The following is a 20,530-nucleotide window of genomic DNA, read 5'->3' on the forward strand; positions in this document are numbered from 1 at the left end:
GTTGCTGGGAACAGTGAACCACGGCCACAGGGAGCTGAGAGGCCCCGTGCCTGCTGACGCTCCAGGTAAACACAACGACAATGTATTAGATATTCAATTCAATTATTCCATAGAGTTTTAAATCATCAAATTTTGGTGTAGACCCATTTATAAGCCGACTTCTGCTCTTTGATGGGTCACTTTTTTACCAAAAATATTCGGCGTATGAACAAGTATATACGGTAATTCACCCAAGGACACAGAGTGTGGTTGGTGTCTGAGCCAATCTGAACAGGCAACACCCTGTCTTCAGCTCATTGGGCCTCACTTTGATGTCAGGTAAGTGACCTGATTTCCACATTCAGACATTACAACTCCTATGACTTAGGCTGGCAGGTCTCAACCCGCCGCATGCAGCCCAATTAGCACGCTCTGCGGTCCAGCTCAGTTGTGTGTTAAAGGCCGTGGGCTCCGGGCTCCCAGCTGTCCTGCCATGCAGTGGGCTCTGGGGTGCCAGCTGCCACCCAGCCCCATGCAGTGGGCTCAGAGTCTGGGGTCCTGGCTGCCACCCGGCCTGGCACAGCAGGATCAGGGTCCCAGCTGCTGCTGGTCCTGAACGGTGGAGTCCAGGGTTACGGCAGGGTCAGGGGTCCCTGCCCTGTGCCCGGCTTTCCGCTCCTGGCCCCACTCTGAGGAGGGGTCTTTGGGCAGAGGGCACTGGGCAGAGAGGTTTATGGGGCAGGTTGCAGGGGGACACTATGGTTCTCAACCTGCAGCCCAGGTAACACCTTGTGGCCTGCATATGTGGCCCGCAATGATAAATAGGCTGAGAACCACTGACGTAGGTGGTTATACGCTTTCCTTTCAAAGGAGGCTTTGTACTTCTATTTTTCCATGTATATCACACAACAATTGTTTATCTCCAGGTGCATTTACCATCTTAAAAAACATCTTGCATCAGCTAAACCAGTATTAACAAAGGAAAACACAATACCTGCCCCGCACCGCGCAGCCCCCGCAGCCTTTGAAAGCGTTTACATGTGCTCGCCTTTCCCTGCGGCCTGTCCGAAAGGAGCTTGACAAGCCAGGGAGTGAATTGCAGACCTGGGGGCCTTCCCCTGACCCCTGGCCATGCAGATTTCAGCTGTGACATTTTATTGACATTCATGAGCAAAGAGCTGTTTGGTTTCCAGAGTAGAAACGTTGAGTTAAATGAGAGTGACCAGTGGAAATCTGTGCCTTTGATTTCCAGGATCTGTCCCCAGCCACCCCGTCCTGCAGTCCTCCTCCCTGTATGCTATAAACTGCTCTCTGTACCGTTTAAATGTACGCTATTTGACGCCTTGTAAACCACATAAAATATGATCCGACAAGGCCTTTAACAATGAAGGATTTTGCACAAAATCTTCAGGCGCTAATTCAATTTCAGGGCTCTTTTCCCATTAAAATCAGTGTGTGACGGTACCAGGAAGCCTTGACTGAATTATAACCTTGTATTTCTTATAGGGCATTTTTTCCTGTGGGCAACAAGGTTTTTCATTTGAATCAAAGATTAGCATAAAAAAACTGAAGAGATTCCCTTGTGCTTTGATGCTGGTTTTGTTTGCTTTGGGAAATGTGAAACATTGTGGCTCCAAGAGAACAACCATCTTCTCTCCCAGGGATAACAGATTATTATTATTACACTGTGGAAATTATTTTCCGATAAACTTTGAGTTTAGTTTTTCTCTCTCCCTTTGCCAGTGGTTCCACGATCCACGTCTCTTGCATTACCAGTGAACAGTCAGAGGGAATCACTGTACTTCTGCTTTCTGATTCTTGTGTAACATTTCTGAGGATTGTTTTTTATGTCGCATATAAATCAGAGTAACACACAGCAAAGCCCAAATGTGCTGAGTGGCTCTGAATATTTAAGCAACTGTTTAAGCTTCGTGCAGTAGCCCATAGCAGCCTTTTAAAAGCAGTGACGATCTTCTCCGAAGCACATGTACTGGCATTTTTTTGTGACTGGATTATTGATGAGACTCTCCCAGCTCTGAAACAGCCTTCACAGACTATCATCTAAATCCCTCTTAATTCACGGCTTCTTGGCCATAATGGTTCTGAATAAATATTTTGTGCCAATCACTCTCACGTGGGCACCAAGTCACCTGCTACAAACTATCCATAACAATGTCAGAAGTCACATGCTCCTGGATAAGACGACCTTAACTGTTATACAACGTCACATTCTGTTAAAATGTCAGCTAGATAGCATAGGATTTCTGCTCACCCCCCAGCCATGTAACTAATGCCTGCCAACTGTCTAGTAAGTATGGAACTTTTGCTGCCAAACACAAGCACTATTAGCAATTTTCTGTATTACAGGAGCACTTAGCTGCCCCAGCTGAGATGAGGACTTCCTTGTGCGAGCTGCTGTATGCACAGTTAGTGAGACACAGCCCTGCCTACAGAGCTGACAATCTACATTGACAACACGAGTGGGAGGTGAAAATGGCAGCAGGCACCGAACGCACCTTGCCGGGGTCCATGTTCCCTCTCCACTCGGCTATGCTGCCTCGGCAACAGCGGGAGCATTTCCAAGGGTTCCTGCAAGCCTGACATCACTCGGGTAAGTTGCACTGCATTGCTAGTGTGATTCCTGCAGGTTGTTATCTGCAAATGTGAAATGTGTGTCACCGTGCTGAGAAAGTCGCCCTGAGCAGCACAGGGCTGCTGGTCCCTGCCAGGCAGTTTGTTTGTGCCAGGCAGCACTGCAGGCCCCAGAACCATTGCTCCTGCCTGGCAGCTTGCTGAAGGCAGCCCCTGCCTTGGTGGAGGAGGATGCAGGCCACCCAGCAGGTGAGGGCGATCATGTTATCCCTTTAGACAGACTCCGGATTGCCACCAGGCGCGGGGGGTGGGGGAGGATCATTATCCCACTAGACCTTTATCAGCTGAGCCCCATTTCAGCAGTAGCAGCTGGGAGTGGGGAGATTTATTCCAGGCATTATGCACCTGAAGGATCCTTCCGTTGCTTCATGGCTCAGGGTGGGAACAATCATCTGCCTGCTAGAACATCAGAGGAGCACTGAACCCATCTATTCTGGCCTGAGTACGCTGAGGGCTTCCCTGAACCCCACCACCAATGACAGGCGGTGGGCTGGAGTCACAGACTCCTCTCCTGGGAAAATGGAAGTCACCGGCTGACACATAAGAACATACATGGCAGTGTCCAAAGGGAACACCCTGTGGGCGTGAGCCCTGCAGAGCTTTGGAGATTCCCACAGTCTGCACTGGACAATAGCCACAGAAACCATGTATCGAGTCCCTTTTGTGTAATGGCATTGCCCTGTGTCGGGGGTGAAGGCGCTTTTTGCTCACCTTCCACTCTGGATTTGTGGCCTGTTTACTTAGATGCTTTGCCCTGGTCGCTAATGTTGTCATTAAACCTTGTGACGGTGCCCACAGCCTTCAGGAATGTGGTATTAATTTGTTTAATGGCTGTGTTTCTTATCAAAGGGGCAGATAGTGACTGGAGAGGAGGAATAGTCCCCCAGCCCACGGTTTCTTCTCATGAATGCGTGGTCTGTCTAATGAACGAGAACAGGGACTTTATTCCTAAATCAAATTGTAATACTAAAAATTTAAATTGCTGAGCCCAGTGTTTATCTGTGAAGCCCAAATTAATCCATGCAGAAGATAATTTGCAGCAGTGATTTCTGTCACAGGCTGATTGTTTATTAGCCATTTATTAAGATATCAACGACAAATGCTCTTGTGGTGGTTTGATGATGAGGTAACTTCAGAGTCAGGACGTAGCTTAGCTCAGGATGCGGGGGTTGGGTCCCCATGCAGCTGGGGTTCAGAACCAGAAGTTCAAGAACCGAGGTCAGGAACCAAGAGTCGGATGTCAGGAATCAGGAATTAGGGCCAGGAGACAGGAGTAGGCAGTGCTGGGTGAACAGCCCAGAGCAGCGGCTTGCGAGTTGTATGGACGACACCCTGTTCCTCCTCCTGACTTAAGCAGGGGGAAAGGGCCCGTGAGGGGCTCTGGAGTTGCACCAATTGGGACCCCATGGCAGAGCCTCCTCTCTGAGCTGGGCTTCATGGAATCCTGGTTCCAGCTGTCAGGGGGAGGGTTGGAGCGGGGTGACCCTGCAGACCCAGGTTTGAGATCGGGGGGTCATGACGGAGCCATTCAGGGAGAGCCGCATAGTTCCAATGCACCATGAGATGCTGCTGCATGGGCCTGATCCTGCCAATGCTAATATTAGTGGGGACTCCTCAGGCGAGCCCCATTACTCACTCGCACGGCCATGTCTGCAAGACCTAACCTAGCAGAAGGCCTCTGCCCCTGAATGTACTCCTTGGGCTAAGTACATCATTACACATTTCTAATAAAAGAATAAAATATTTAAGAGTCTCCATTCTCTAGGCCCAACCCTTCCGTCCGCCTCTCGGCGCTGAGGGCAGCAGAGCTCTCTGCACGAGCCCTGGGGTCCCGGGAGGTGGCTTGGGTAGCAGAAGGGGAAGGTGGAGATCAGATGGGGACAGGAGCCAGTTTCCTCAGGTCGCAGTCGCAGTAATGCCGGGAAGAGGACAGCAACGGACCTTTGGCCGGTGCAGCATAAGAAAGACTTACAAGTGATTTAATTGGCTCATTCTTTCACTACAGTGATTGCGAGTCTGACCTTCTGGCCCTCATCTCTCGCCCATTCCTTTGTGGCTGCAGTAAAATTGCCAGTATCAATAACTGTCTGCAGGATAAACAGCGCAGGGTTTGTTACAGAAACAAATGGCAGGAATTATTCAGAGTAGTTAACGGAGAGGAGGCAAAAGAATAACAGCCTGCAGTAGGGAAGGGAAGGTTCGAGTTCGCCATCATGGGGAAAAGTCTGGACTCTGAGGTCAATTGGGCAAGGGGAACATTCCTCCAGGAGGGTCATTCGGGAGATAATGAGACGTTACATCTCAAAGAAGGAAAACTGAGCAGAGTCGGGATTTGCACTGAGCCGCGGACGTCACTTCTTCACCCCTGTGCGGTGACCGCGCTAGAGGGAAGGATGAGCCCTGGTGCTCGGTGACCCTCTGATCATGACCCTGACGCTGACTGCCCCCCTTGTGTTAACTGAAACCAGAACTGGTCAAAATGAAGACGAGACTAAAACTGGCATGTTCCGTTCTCCGTCGTCCCTGGGCTCTGAATAGTCCTGGGAAGAAATTCCCTCCTGCGCAGAGGGCCACTCGTCCCAGGGTTAAATTCTGCCCCACTTCAGTCCTGATGAAGCCATATGGGACAGGTAGTCCACCAACCCTCTGCACGGGGCTGAATTGCAAATATTTGGACAACTGCCGGGGGTGCATGAAACTGTTTGCAAAGCCCCTGTAAGGTGCTAGCTTGTTCCCAGGCCACGAAGGACCCAGGGCCAGACCCAGAGTCTCTTTCCAGCCACAGATTTATTTTCCAGACAGAGACAAAATCCCCAAACCATCCCTCCAGGGCTACAGCTCCCAGGCAGTTTTCCCCTTTGCCCCTCTCAGTCCCTCCTGTTTCAGGGCCTCCTGCAGGATTCTTCCCGGCCGTGTTTGCTAAGACCCACTGCCCAAGGCTGTCTCCCTGGTGTCCCTTTTCCCCAGCAGATTCCCAGTGCCTCCCCTCCCAGCAAACGCCCTGTGGCTCCTGCTTCCCTTCTGACTGACAGCCTGGCTCCTGAGAGCCCCAGCTGCTCCCTGCCCCTCTTAGTTGCTGCAGCTGGGAGCAGATGTTCTCGCACAGGGGCAGCTCCCGGTTACACAGTTTTCGCACAAACGAGTGTCTGAAAACACGTCTCCGAATTGCACCACTGGCCGGTTTAAAATGTGCTTGCCACCCCCCAAGGAGAGGCCACAGTGACCACCCAGCCACTGCCCATAGCCAATACCTGAAGTGGGCAGATCACAAGCAGGCAGGCTGCAAACGACTGGGCAAATGCTTTGGCCTGAACCTTCCTGAATATTTGTTATTCACCAACCTAATCTGGAGCTACACTCACAGCAAACTCTATTAATGCAGAACGGTTCTGTCAGCTCCAGCTGAAATCCGCAGCATCACCACTGGCTATCGATCACTGTCACAGCCACTGGGATCCTGTATGTGACAGTATTTTGTACCTTCCTCCTGTGCTGAGGCTTGTTTCTTTGGTACAAGCAACAACACTAATAGTTATGGTGACCCAATGCATCTTTTCTCTGTTGTTTTGATGACAATTTAACTGTGAAATTTGAATTACAGCTGAAACCAAAGCGAGCACCTTGCACTGGGGTCACAAGCATGTACCATTTACAGGGAGTCTTTGGTACTAATGCAAACGCTCTCTGGGTTTTCTTCTATGGCATCACTGTAGTAGCTAAGTGCTGGTACAGTTTTATCCGTGGCCCAGCCCCCATATGGATACAGCCCACACTCTCCCCTTGTATCAGAAAACCTTTGAGGCGCTAATCAAATGTAGGGAACAAACACTCCATCAGCTGAAATACGGAGCAAGGGCAAGGTCTCTTACCAGAGGTAGCTGATGAGCTCAGTGAAATACTGGAAGAAACAGCAGATGAAAATATTAATAATGATTTTCATTATTCATGCTATTATCCATGGGAAGGCACCAGACACCCGAAACAGCCAATTGATAAGACACAACATTCATTCATTCCTATCAGGGAAACCAATACGGAGCCCGTTTCAGAGAAATACTTCCCATTATTGAAAGGTATTTTAGCTTTTCAGAATACACCAGATCTAGCACAGAAGTCAGCACTGAAATGACACCTCTGCAGTAATTGGCTCCATGGTCAGTACCAGGAGGGATTCCAAATCCTTGGTCAGAAAGAACAAAGGCATTATCCTACAGCCCTGGGGAAGGGACGGTGCCCTGTACTCTGCAGTGCTCAGCTGCACTGGTTTGTAATTACTCAGGGTTGAAATTCACCCCTGGTCAGGGGACCACATAGGTATAAATCCTATTGTGGAAGTTTAAAGGGTCCTGTGCTAGGCCTCTACACAAAGGCACTTTCCACTGTTAGGCCAACAGAAAGCTTCCATAGCAGCTGGGATTAAGACGACCTCTTCAGTGGAGTAAGACTGGTGCCCCAGAGAAGCAATAGGCCACGGTGCCGCAACATGAATTATACGCTACAACAGAGCCGCAAAACCTTGGCCTGGCCTGGCCATTCATCCAGGTGAGAGAAAACATGATATATTTCATCAAACAGTATTGATTTTATTTGATCAATATCAATTTCCATATCACGAATTCATGGTTGCATGTCGTGCAGATAGATGGAAAGCACTAGCATGCTGGTGTTCAAAAATGGCTTTAAATCCAGAGTGCTCAGAGGCCATCCTGGTAATAGATTGTCATGTCCACGTTAGGTCAGACGGAAAGAAAGAACACCATAAAATAAAACATCTTTGATGTATGGTGTGGGACTGCAAATGTGTGCCATGGCTGAGACCCTTTCTGTAACTACGTTCAATCCAGGACATTTGAGACAGCACCTCTCTGGATTATTTTGTTTTTATGTTTCAATTTTAGGGGCCTAAGAGAGAAGGCAGAGCTGCTGTCTGGAGGTAAGATTACGGCTCAGCACATGTGCTTTCTGGAGTAATGGGAATGAGGATTGTGTGGCTGGGAAATGGTGATAAGCAGGGGCGGCTCCAGGCCCCAGCACGCCAAGCGCATGCTTGGGGCAGCATGCCGCGGAGGGCGTTCTGCTGGTCGCCGGGAGGGCTGCAGACGGCTCCAGTGGACCTCCCACAGGCATGCCTGCGGAGGGTCCGCTGGTCCCGTGGTTTCGGTGGAGCATTCGCAGGCACACCTGCGGGAGGTCCGCTGGAACTGCGGGACCAGCGACTGGCAGAGCGCCCCCCGCTGCGTGCCGCCATGCTTGGGGCAGCGAAATGGCTAGAGCCGCCCCTGGTGATAAGCCCAGATACTAACATCTGCACAACCAGACACCAAAAGCCGTGCAAAGTCCATCCATGAACACACAGCTGAGCTGTAGGCTAGACGCTGCCCTCCGGGCTGTGCGTGATCAAGGAGCCAAGACCAGCACCTACTTGCCATACATTGGCGAAGAGTTAACCAGAGCAGTGACCTAATGAAACTCACTCTGTGAGTCCAGCCTGGGGCAGACTTGTTTTCCAAGCCACGCTGGGGTTTGCAAGGAAACCTCGTTGAGCCTTTGAAAGGTCAAGTGAACAACCTCACCTTGCTCCTCTCTGAGTGTTGTGCCACGTTTGAGGTAGCCATGTGTACGTAAGACAGTAGCCAGGTCTGTGTGTGAACTGTACAACTTGTATTATATACATTAGCAGTGTCCTCAGTTGTCTTCTCTGGCCCTCTCCTATCCCCTTCCCCTCCCCCTCCAAGCCACACATCGTCTTTTAGGCTGCTCCTTCCTATCTGCCTTTTACCCCAGGCCTCTTTTTGCAATTGGCTAGCAAGTACTTCACTGGATGTTGATTGGCCTGCCAGCCATGTAAATTGCTTTGAGCTCACCTGGTCAGAAATCCTCACATTTTGTCAATGCTGTGCTATCTCCTTTCAGCCGCTGGGCTGTGTGTCGCTGTGTAGACAGTCCCACCTTTCTCCTGCAACAGGAGAGATGCCTGTATGATTACAGAGTGGACTCAAGACCAATAACTAACCAGCTCGTCTCACAACCCAACATACGCTGACAAAGCCGAGTGGATACCTTGTACTGGACTGGGCTGTGCATCCCAGCCCGCGAATGGTAAAGTATTGACAACTCAATATCATCTGTTACTTGCATTCTGCGGTTTTACTCCAAGTTTCATTTGGCTACGAAGTTAGCTGTGCCCAGGGCACCCTAATAAGCAGGACACTTGATATTTCAATTGACAACTTTGACTGTTCTTTAAACCTCCTGCACTGCCTGAGCACGAATGTGAAATGTTAACTCGAGCATCTTAACAAACAGACTTAGCCTGAGGGTGAACACAACGCAGAGGCTTTGTGAACATGAATGTTCTAGAGCATCCCTGAATCTGGCCTGTCCCCCATTGCTTGATGCTAAAATCTGGGTGGCAGATACCTGACAGTCCTAGCCAGTTGTCTAGCCCCGACCTGTAGCTCCCTTCACGGCCTAGGCAGGAAATGTTGCCTCCAAGAGTTGCACTTAGAAAATAGTTTTTACTCTCTACGTGTGTCATGCACACAGAGAGTGGTTGTCAGCTGCTTAAAGGGGGGGTGGCAGGTTACTTTTTCTGAAGTTAGCCTGAAAGTGTTTCTTTATAGCGCTTTTGCGGCAATTAGCCAGCAGTATCAGTGGGATTGTGGAACCTAGAAATCCTAGAAGCAAACCGGTTTGATGGCAAAAATAGAAGTCAGTGAATGTTAAAGCCAACATTCTTCAAATAGATGCATGCAAATGTGCATACACATTTTTCAGCTTGTCCCGTGTTGGTGTGCAAATCCCCGCAATATGTGTGTGTGTCTGCGTGTGTGTGTACATTCCCTGAGCTGCATGTACACATTAGGGACATGAATGCCAAAACGAGCACATGCAGAAGTGGATGCACACTTTTGAACATGTGCTTTTGAAAATCAGGCCTATGCATGTAGCAGTAGTGTCATGTTAGAGCCACTGAGCCTGCTTCTCCTGGCACATACCATAACTCACCATGAATCCAGAGTAAACCTCCCCCCCACCCCCGCGCGAGCACAACAGAGTTACTCTAGCGAAACCCAGAGTAAGTGTAAGGAGAACTGCGTTTGTGTGAGTTAATGGAAAAATGTAGCAAAGCAAAAACCTTAGAGACCAACTTTAAGGGAAGTTCAAAGAAGAATTAGGTAAGTTCATGCAGGACAGGTCCATCAATTGCTAATAGTCAAGATGGTCAGGGATGCAACCCCATGCTCCAGGTGTCCCTAAACCTCTGACTGCCAGAAGCTGGGAATGGGCGACAAGGGATGGATCATTTGACAATTACCTATCTGTTCACTCCCTCTGAAGCACCTGGCATTAGCCACTGTCGGCAGACAGGATACTGGGCTAGATGGACCTTTGGTCTGACCCAGTATGGCCGCTCTTATGTTCTCAGGTTTAACAACAAGTTATTAAACTTGATAGTGTCATTTACATAACAGGGAAGAATCGCTTCTTCCACTGCAAGGGATAAGGGTGAACTTTGAAGCCCTATGTTATGCAAGAGGTCAGATGAGATTATTATAGTATTGCTTCTGGCCTTAAAACCTATCGGGGAAATTGAGGTCAATGGGAGTTTTCCATTGACTTCAGTGGCACCTGGATTTCACCCTATGGGCCAAATTATCTGCAGACAAAACTCCTGGGGTGTCAGAGAAATTATTCCAGCAGAGAAGTTTTACCCTATGAATGCCCACTGCAGTCAAAAGAATGACGAACCCTCATTTTTGTGTGGCAAATCTGTGGGAAACCAGTACAGAATTTAAATTACAGGCAGAAAAGAAGCACATTGTAACCTCTAATAGGAACAAAGAATCTGAGGTGACCCCAAAGATCATTGCCACTTCAGGCTGTGGTGGGGAGGATGAACCACCATTCATTTAAAAGAACTTTTACAAATCAGGAAGATGAGATTTGCATTCACGCAGAAGCTAAGAGGAGTCAAACTCAAAATTGTTCAGTTACCTGTCCCAAGGGCCAGATCCTCAGCTGGCATAAATCCATTGATCAATGACGCTTTGCTGATTTTCACCAGCTTCGCGTACAATCCAAGGCTTTGTAAGTGTCTGTGACAGACAAGATTGTCCTGCTCCGGACGGGCTCTCTGAGCTGACTGCAGGTGTGTGGCCATTTGTCCACTTGCACCCTAACATTGTTCTGAATTCTTTTTTTTCTTCTGAAACCCTCCGTGTGTTGAGCCCAGCAGAGTCTATTTCATGTTGTTTATTAGGAATAGCTTTCAAAAAGTTAGCAAGGAGACAACTCTGTTTCCTCTCGCTTTTAAAATCTATTTTCCCTTCCCAAGATATTTGTTTTACACAAGAGTAAAGGTTAAATAAACATATCTAAACAACTGAAAAACATGTTGACATTCAACTTCAAACTAGAACTCACTGAAGTGTAAAATTACACTCCTTGTTCCACAGATCTCTAGCAAACACCGCAGTTCTGTAACCCACTGCGCACTTTGTCCTGGCAGAGTTTAACATACCGTGCAAGCCACACAAAGTATTTACACTGCATCTCCACAAAGCAAAGCCCTGCTCAGTCAGTCTGCCCACCCGCCTTCCAGCTCCGAAAGGATCACAGGCAACTAGGTGGGTGCAGCTTTTTTTCGGATGATCAAACCAAAGCAGGTCACTGATGAAATGGTAACGTAGGCTCCCAGTGCAGGAGGTGTAGAGGGCAAAGAACCAGAGACATCACTGAGATGCTCTCCAACCTTCGGTCACCTGGTAAAACTTCTTCTCTTTCTGAAACTTCCTGTGATTTATATTCTGCCAAGAGAGCTTTAAAAATGCCAGCTTCACCTTGAATGAGGCATTCCCCTTTGTAATGGCCCCGGGATGGGTTATGTGCCTGGCACCCGATCTCCAGCCAGCAGCTAATGGTGAAAGACCCGGAACGGATGTGCACGAGTGAAGTCTGAGTATGAGAGTGACGTTCACCCCTGTGCTGAGTCCACACTACTCATCCTGTGACTCTGGAAAGACCAAAGGGGCACTAATGCCAGCTTAGCCAGCCTCCTGAGGATCCTCTGAGGCTCCTGAGTGTGGAGCCGTTCTATACCTCCCTGTCTCTGTATCCCTGAGTGCGACTGGAGCACCTCTGCACTCCACCCCTCCCCATCACAGCCCTGCTGGTCAGAGCATCTAACCGGAGAAGTTGATCATATTTTAAAACTACGTTCCCTCTCCTTCCGTGAGGTTTGTGGATGAATTCTGACTGCTCAGACGTTCTGGTGAGTCAGAATGAACGTGTTATTTTTTAAGCAGGCTCCCTTTCAGCCAAACTAAATTTATCTGTATGCGCAATAAGGACCAATTAATTTAACTAATTAATCTATTGGCTGTCCCTGAAATAAACTTCCAAATCTTAATTAGACCATTGTGATTGAGTGTAAGAAATTGAGCCCTGAAGGCAAGTCACCTAGGAACACGTTTACTCTCCTTGATTGCCAAAATCCAGAGTGAGTGCAGTAACAGACAACTAAAGTTAATGGGAAGAGAAGTTTTACCTTAAAACATACTATCTGACTAAGACACAGTGTACCATCTGCCAAACCAGGCACCACAAAGTAGAGAAAACAGAAAGACTAGGCTGTAAAGAAGGAGAACGAGAGAGCAAGAGACTCTGCAGAAGAGCTGAAATGAAGAGAGATCTTCAAAAAACAAACAAAACCCCAATCTTACAAACTGATTGATTAATTGCACCATTATCTTTCTGGTTACGAAAATTAAGCTGACTGGTGTATAACTCACTAGGTTATCCTTATTCCCATGTTCGTAGATCAGTACTGTATTTTCTCTTTTGCAATCCTCTGGGATCCCCCCTGTCCTCCACAACTTCTCAAAGATAATCGCTAATGGCTCAGAGATCTCGTCAGCCAGTTCCTTAAGTATTCTAGATGTATTTCGTCAGGCTCTGCTGACATGAAGATATCCAACTTATCTAAGTAATTTTTAACTTGTTCTTTCCCTATGTCAGCCTCAGATCCTACCCCATGTACACTGATGTTCACTAGGTTAATAGTCCGATCATTGCTAACCTTTCTGGTAAAAACTGAAACAAAAAGGACATTGAACAATTCAGCCATTACTGTGTTTTCTGTTACTGTCTTTCCTCCCTCACTGAGTAACAGGACTACCTATCGTTGGTCTTTCTCTTGCTTCTAAAACAGTTGTAAAATGATTTCTTGTTATCCTTTATGTCCCTAGCTAGTTTAATCTCGTTTTGTGCCTTGGCCTTTCTAATTTTGTCCCTACACGCTTGTGTTATTTTTTTATATTCATCTTTCAAAGTAATGGAGGAAAAATCATTCTAATTTCTATGTAATTTAAAATATATTCTAAGAGCCCAGTCTTTTCGTTCCAGATTCTGGTGATGTCACCTGCACTTTCTACTTTTCAACCAGATGACACAATTTTAACAAATTGAAATAGTGTTTCTTACTGGTAAATGTGTGCAGATTTATATTCCACAGCAAGTTGAAGTGAAAAGCAGATTCTTTTAGGGTCAGGTACTGTATCCTGGCCACAGAGTTCTCTGGCCACAAGTACTGCATTTGACGTTAAAAAGACAACCGTTATTTCCTATTCTGTGTATGGGGCATCAAAGATACAGTAGCATGGTCTAGTAACTGTCAGCAAATGGTGACAATTTCATGCTATCATTGTGTAGGTGATACTTTCTGAGTTTCCTTCTTTTATCCAGACACTTAATAACTTGTACACGTGTCAGAGCAGCGTATGTCTATCTTCTATTTCCTTAGCAAGCCGAAATCTTCTTTGAGTGTCTAAGGCCTGGTCTACACTACGCGTTTAAACCAATTTTAGCAGCATTAAACCGATTTAACACTGTACCAGTCCACACTATGAGGCCCTTTATATCGATATAAAGGGCTCTTTAAATCGGTTTCTGTACTCCTCCCCGACGAGAGGAGTAGCGCTAAAATCGGTATTACCATATCGGGTTAGGGTTAGTGTGGCCACAAATCGACGGTATTGGCCTCCGGGCGGTATCCCACAGTGCACCACTGTGACCGCTCTGGACAGCAATCTGAACTCGGATGCACCAGCCAGGTAGACAGGAAAAGCCCTGCAAACTTTTGAATTTCATTTCCTGTTTGGCCAGCGTGGAGCTCTGATCAGCACGGGTGGCGATGCAGTCCCAAATCCAAAAAGAGCTCCAGCATGGACCGTACGGGAGATACTGGATCTGATCGCTGTATGGGGAAACAAATCTGTTCTATCAGAGCTCCGTTACAGAAGATGAAATGCCAAAGCATTTGAAAAAAAAATCTACAGGCTACACAGTGCTGTGTGACAAGCGTAACGGGAAGCCAGAGACTCAAATGGACGCTCATGGAGGGAGGGAGGGAGGGGGTACTGAGGACTCCAGCTATCCCACAGTCCCCAGCAGTCTCCGAAAAGTATTTGCATTCTTGGCTGAGCTCCCAATGCCTGTAGGTTCAAACGCATTGTCTGGCGTGGTTCAGGGAATAGCTCGTTGATTTACTCCCCCCCCCACGTGAAAGAAAAGGGAAAGAAATCATTTCTTGACTTCTTTCAATGTCACCCTATGTCTACTGAATGCTGCTGGTAGACATGATGCTGCAGCAGTGAAGAGCAGTATCTGCTCCTCTCCCCTCCCTGGTGGCAGACGGCACAATATGACTGATATCCATCGTCACCATCAGCCCGTGAGTGCTCCTGCCTTGCCTCAGGTGAGGTCGGCTGAGGGCGCCTGGGTAAAAATAGGAATGATTCCTGGTCATTCTCAGTAGATGGGACAGAACGGCTGGTAACTGTCATCATCATCATAGCAACTGGAGCCTGAGCTCCATCAGCCCCCTCCCTTTCCTGTGTAAAGAAAAGATTCTGTACTATCATAGCAGCGGCATGCTGGGCTCCTCTCCTCCACACCGCTTAATGTCCTGCCTGGACTGTCATAGCACCGGGAGGCTGCCTCCTCCTCATTTTATCTCACTAACAAGTCACTGTTTCTTATTCCTGCATTCTTTATAACTTCATGACACAAATGGGGGGGACACTGCCACGGTAGCTCAGGAGGGTTGGGGGAGGAGGTAAGCAATGGGTGGGGTTGTTGCAGGGGCACCCCCCCGTGAATGGCATGTAGCTCATCATTTCTGCGGGATCTGACACGGAGCAGCTATCCTCTCTGATACACTGGTTCTCTAGTACATTTGCCCCATATTCTAGGCAGGACTGACTCTATTTTTAGAAACCATAAAGGAGGGATTGACTCGAGGAGTCATTCCCAGTTTTGTCTTTGCGCCCCCAGCCGATCTCAGCCAGGGGCACCCATGATAGCAGCAGACAGTACAGAAGGACAGATAACCGTCATCTCATCGCCAAATTACACTGGCAGCAGATGGTACAGAACGACTGGTAACCATCTCTGCTATCATGCAAAAGCAAATGAATGCTGCTGTGTAGCGCTGGAGTATCGCCTCTGTCCGCAGCATCCAGTACACATACGGTGACGGTAAAAAAAAAAAAAAACTGAACGGGCTCCATGGTTGCCGTGCTATGGCGTCTGCCAGGGCAATCCAGGGAAAAAGGGTGCAAAATGATTGTCTGCCGTTGCTTTCCCGGAGGAAGGAATGAGTGACATCATTTACCCAGAACCACCTGCAACAATGATTTTTGCCCCATCAGCCACTGGGCTCTCAACCCAGAATTCCAAGGGGCAGGGGAGACTGCGGGAACTATGGGATAGCTACGGATTAGCTACCCACAGTGCAACGCTCCGGAAATCGATGCTAGCCTCGGACCAGGGACGCACACCGCCGAATTAATGTGCTTAGTGTGGCTGCGTGCACCCGACTTTATATAATCTGTTTTATAAAACCGGTTTTTGTAAAATTGGGATAATCCCGTAGTGTATCTACAGCATGGGAGGAAAGACATTCTCTCTCCGTCGAATGGTTCTGTTTGACAAACATTACAGACTGTCATAGAAACAATAGAAGCAACGTGCTAGGGGCTCTGCTCCCATTAGAGGGTTAATTTCTGTTGCCCTTTTGCACAACATGCTGTGCTGCACCGTGATGTTTATTGGAACATTAAGTTTCATTAGCAAGGAAAGGACAAAACTTTATTTTCCGAGAGACGGTGCAGCACGAGGGGTTCCGAAGGCTTTTAACTACTTGGATAGACCTATAAATAAATACAAATAATGGGCTGCGCTAACAAACTTATCCACTCAGAGTGTTTGTCTATGGGCTTGTGGTACAGCCTATATCCTGCTGATGGGAACCTCGGTGGAAAGTATTTAGTGCCCATTTGAAATAGATTCATGGATTCATAGATTCTAGGGTCAGAAGGGACCAATGTGATCATCTAGTCTGACCCCCTGCACAAAGCAGGCCACAGAACCCTACCCATCCACTTCTATAACAAACCCCTAACCTATACCTGAGTTATTGAAGTCTTCAAATTGTGTTTTGAAGACCTCAAGCTGCAGAGAATCCACCAGCATGTGACCCATGCCCCACGCTGCAGGGGAAGGCGAAAAACCTCCAGGGCCTCTGCCAATCTGCCCTGGAGGAAAATTCCCTCCCAACCCCAAATATGGCGATCAGCTAAACCCTGAGCATGTGGTCAAGACTCACCAGCCAGCACTCAGAGAAGAATTCTCTGCAGTAACTCAGATCCCATCCCATCTAACATCCCATCACCGACCACTGGGCATACTTATCTGGCGATAATCAAAGATCAATTGCCAAAATTAGGCTCTCCCATTATACCATCCCTTCCATAAATTTATCAAGCTTAATCTTAAAGCCAGATATGTCTTTTGCCCCCACTACTCCCCTTGGAAGGCTGTTCCAGAACTTCACTCCTCTAATGGTTAGAAACCTTCATCTAATTTCAAGTCTAAACTTCCTAGTGTCCAGTTTATACCCATTCGTTCTTGTATCTACATTGGTACTAAGCTTAAATAATTCCTCTCCCTCCCTAATATTAATCCCTCTGATATATTTATTAAGAGCAAGCATATCCCCCCTCAGCCTTCTTTTGGCTAGACTAAACAAGCCAAGCTCTTTGAGTCTCCTTTCATATGACAGGTTTTGCATTCCTCGGATCATCCTAGTAGCCCTTCTCTGTACCTGTTCCAGTTTGAATTCATCCTTCTTAAACATGGGAGACCAGAACTGCACACAGTATTCCAGGTGGGGTCTCACCAGCGCCTTATATAATGGTACTAACACCTCCTTATCTTTGCTGGAAATACCTCGCCTGATGCATCCTAAAACCGCATTAGCTTTTTTCACGGCCATATCACATTGGCGGGTCATAGTCAACCTGTGATCTACCAATACCCCAAGGTCCTTCTCCTTCTCTGTTGCTTCCAACTGATGCATCCCCAATCTATATCTAAAGTTCTTATTATTAATCCCTAAGTGCATGACCTTGCACTTTTCACTATTAAATTTCATCCTATTATTATTATTCCAGTTTACAAGGCCATCCAGATCTTCCTGTATGATATCCCGGTCCTTCTCCGTGTTAGCAATACCTCCCAGCTTCGTGTCATCCGCGAACTTTATTAGCACATTCCCGCTTTTTGTGCCAAGGTCGGTAATAAAAAGGTTAAATAAGATTGGTCCCAAAACTGATCCTTGAGGAACTCCACTAGTAACCTCCTTCCAGCCTGACAGTTCACCCTTCAGTACTACCCGTTGTAGTCTCCCCTTTAACCAGTTCCTTATCCACCTTTCAATTCTCATATTGATCCCCATCTTTTCCAATTTGACTAATAATTCCGCATGTGGAACCGTGTCAAATGCCTTACTGAAATCGAGGTAAATTAGGTCTACCGCATTTCCTTTGTCTAAATAGTCTGTCACCTTCTCAAAGAAAGAGATCAGGTTGGTTTGGCACGATTTACCTTTAGTAAAACCATGTTGTACTTTGTCCCAATTACCATTGACCTCAATGTCCTTAACTACTTTCTCCTTCAAAATTTTTTCCAAGACCTTACATACTACAGATGTCAAACTAACAGGCCTATAGTTACTCAGATCACTCTTTCTCCCTTTCTTAAAGATAGGAACTACGTTAGCAATTCTCCAGTCGTATGATACAACCCCTGAGTTTACTGATTCATTAAAAATTATCGCTAATGGGCTTGCAATTTCATGCGCCAGTTCCTTTAATATTCTCAGATGAAGATTGTCCGGTGCCTCCGATTTTGTCCCATTAAGCTGTTCAAGTTTGGCTTCTACCTCAGATGTGGTAAAATCCACCTCCATATCATCATTCCCGTTTGTCATCCTTCCATTACCCCTAAGCTCCCCATTAGCCTTATTAAAGACTGAGGCAAAGTACTTATTTAGATATTGGGCCATGCCTAGGTAGAAATAATGGCTAGGTCCTAAAGGGAGCCAGCAATATAAATACATTTCACTACGATATATAATTTTCTTTTGCTTATTTATTCATTCACTTTATTGCCTAGCAATCTACGGCCCATTAAGAATTTTGTGGCCGTGTCCAGTGTTTGGAATGGCCTGGAAGCTGGAGGCAGGTTCGGTCTATGCAGTGTTTGGGCAGCAGTGAGAGTTTTGATTGCTAGTCACAGAGACTGAGGGCTGCCAAAGAATGACACACACTCCTGCTGCAGCAATGGACCCAAAGTGCTAATCACGCCTGCAGTTCCTGGTTATGTGGAAAATCCAGGGAAATGGATCCCTGGAGTCACACAAGACATTTTCACACTCTGAGCCTTCGTGCAGCAAGAGTCAGTGGGCTCGGGGAAAGGGAGAACATGAGGAGAGCATCCCTGGCAACATCAGGGAGAGGACAGGCAGGGGAAGGACTCACAAGCCCTAAAATGAAGAGCTGAGAGGATGCAGGGGAAATTGCCTGGGCTCCAAGATACCATATTTTCTAAATATACCCAGCCACGCAAGGCCTAGCCACAGACACACTGCAGCTCTGACTGGTTTCTGGTGGCTTCTAAAACACAGTGGGAGCCACTAGAGGGATCACAAATTATTTAAAGGGATACTACTCTTTTGCCCTACACTACAGTGGCAATGTGAGGGGTGCATGTGGCTCTGGGGTCCCTTTCTCCCTTCCTTGAGCAGCACTACAGGGGAATGAATAGGGTGGATAGGAGCAGCATCTGGCCCCCAGCTCGTTCCCCACTGTTTCTCCTGCCCTCTGGGCTGCTGCTCCCCTTCTCTCACTGGGGAGGCTATCGCAGGGGAGCAGGGCCTCTCCTGGAGAACTGCAGCCAGACACATGCCGCTTTGGCTCCCAACAGAACTGCAGCATCTGTTCCAGTTCTGCCTGAAATCCTGAGCTAGCAGGGGCCTCTCTAAAGACTCCGAGAAGGAAGTAAAATTACTCCACAATCATGAGACTCTTGAAAATCTGATGAGAGTTGGCCAGTGGGAGTTCCGTTTCATACACAAAAAGCTCATGGCAACAAGAATTACCTTCCTCGCAAAATGCAGACATTAATCTCTTGGCCCAGTGAGCAGCCAGTGTATAGGCTGTGCACTGCGGGATTTCTGGGGGCTGCTCTTCATTTATCTGTGGAAGGCATAATACATAAATGCTGCATTCACCACGTTTACCACATCATTAACGTCTCCTCAGCACTGAGAGTTCATGTACTTATGAATTGGTTGCATAAAAAAACCCAGGAGGACACGAGAATCCTCGATAGAAGGAACAAAGCCCAGCTAGAGCCAAATCACTGCCCCGAGCCCCAGACAGTCCATAGAGTTTAAGATTTGTGGATTCTTTCATCCACTGAGTCAAAACAAGTTAAGTTTTACAAAGGACTTAGTGGCTGGTTCATTCTATATCGATTGACTATAAAGCTACAGTTTGGTGAAAAACTCCCTTGGTAGCATAATGCTGCTGCCTTGTTACCGTGCCACCCGCTCCCAGGAGTTGATCACCAGCCTTGCAATACTTGGGTGTGTTTCGTAAAGATCCGGCTGCTGGACTTGGGTTATTCTGTGAGAACCCCCGTGTTCGTTCAGGGATGGGCAGGACGTACATTTCTAGTCCTCATAGTTGAGGAAGAAACCTTGAAAATGTGACATCTGAATGTGCCAGCCCAATGGAGGACAAAAGAACCCAACATTCATTTTTTAAATCGCCTGATTTTAAAGCCCATCTCATGATTCTGGGGGCCTGACTCAAGGGAGTGGGGTTGAGCTCCGGTGAGTGGGTGAGAGACTGGGAGGAAAGCTACTGATGGGCTATGGGGAGGTATGGGGTTGAGGAGCAGGGTGAGTTCTGGGGGGAAATAGGATGTTGGGGGTGCAGAGGAGGGGGGGGTTGAGGGGTTGTGGCTGAGGGCTGCACCAAGTAGTGTTTACATCATGGCTGCTGGGATGTGTGCAGGGGCTGTCAGCAGAAGTGGGAGCTGGTGGGGGCTTTGGGCCTGGGTGGGTGGGAGGGGCATTTGGGTGACTGTGAGGAATGTATGGGACAGGGGCTCTTTACAGGTGGTGGGGAGGCCCCCAATTTCATAGAATCATAGACTTGGAAGGGTCTTTAGGAGGTCATCTAGTCCAACCCCCTGCTCAAAGCAGGGCCAATCCCCAGACAGGTTTTTAACCCCAGATCCCTAAATGGCCCCCTCAAGGATTGAACTCACAACCCTGGGTTTAGCAGGCTAATGCTCAAACCACTGAGCTATCCCCTCCCCCATATGCATAGGGCCCCAGAAGTCTGTGCTCTGGGCCTACCTTGGTCAGGGCCAAGCGTTCCTGTGAGGGCTATTACTGGAGCTCTGACCAGCCAAATCGTTTAAAGATTCCATGACTTTTTCCATAGACATCGGGATGTTAACCCCAGGCTAACTGCAACTGCTG

General features: G+C 47.7%; 1 protein-coding gene across 1 annotated transcript in view; it reads left to right on the forward strand.

Annotated features, from left to right (window-relative positions):
* The first annotated feature begins 2,569 nt into the window (after positions 1 to 2,569).
* FAM3D (family with sequence similarity 3 member D) overlaps positions 2,570 to 20,530 on the forward strand; it is a 74,340-nt gene continuing 56,379 nt past the window's right edge. The window contains exons 1-3 of the mRNA XM_030570874.1: positions 2,570 to 2,590; positions 7,530 to 7,564; positions 8,545 to 8,730. The gene's annotated coding sequence lies outside the window, so the exon portion shown is untranslated. The remainder of the gene's footprint in view (positions 2,591 to 7,529; positions 7,565 to 8,544; positions 8,731 to 20,530) is intronic.

This window comes from Gopherus evgoodei, chromosome 7, assembly GCF_007399415.2.
Source record: "Gopherus evgoodei ecotype Sinaloan lineage chromosome 7, rGopEvg1_v1.p, whole genome shotgun sequence".
NCBI classification, from domain to species: Eukaryota; Metazoa; Chordata; order Testudines; family Testudinidae; genus Gopherus; species Gopherus evgoodei.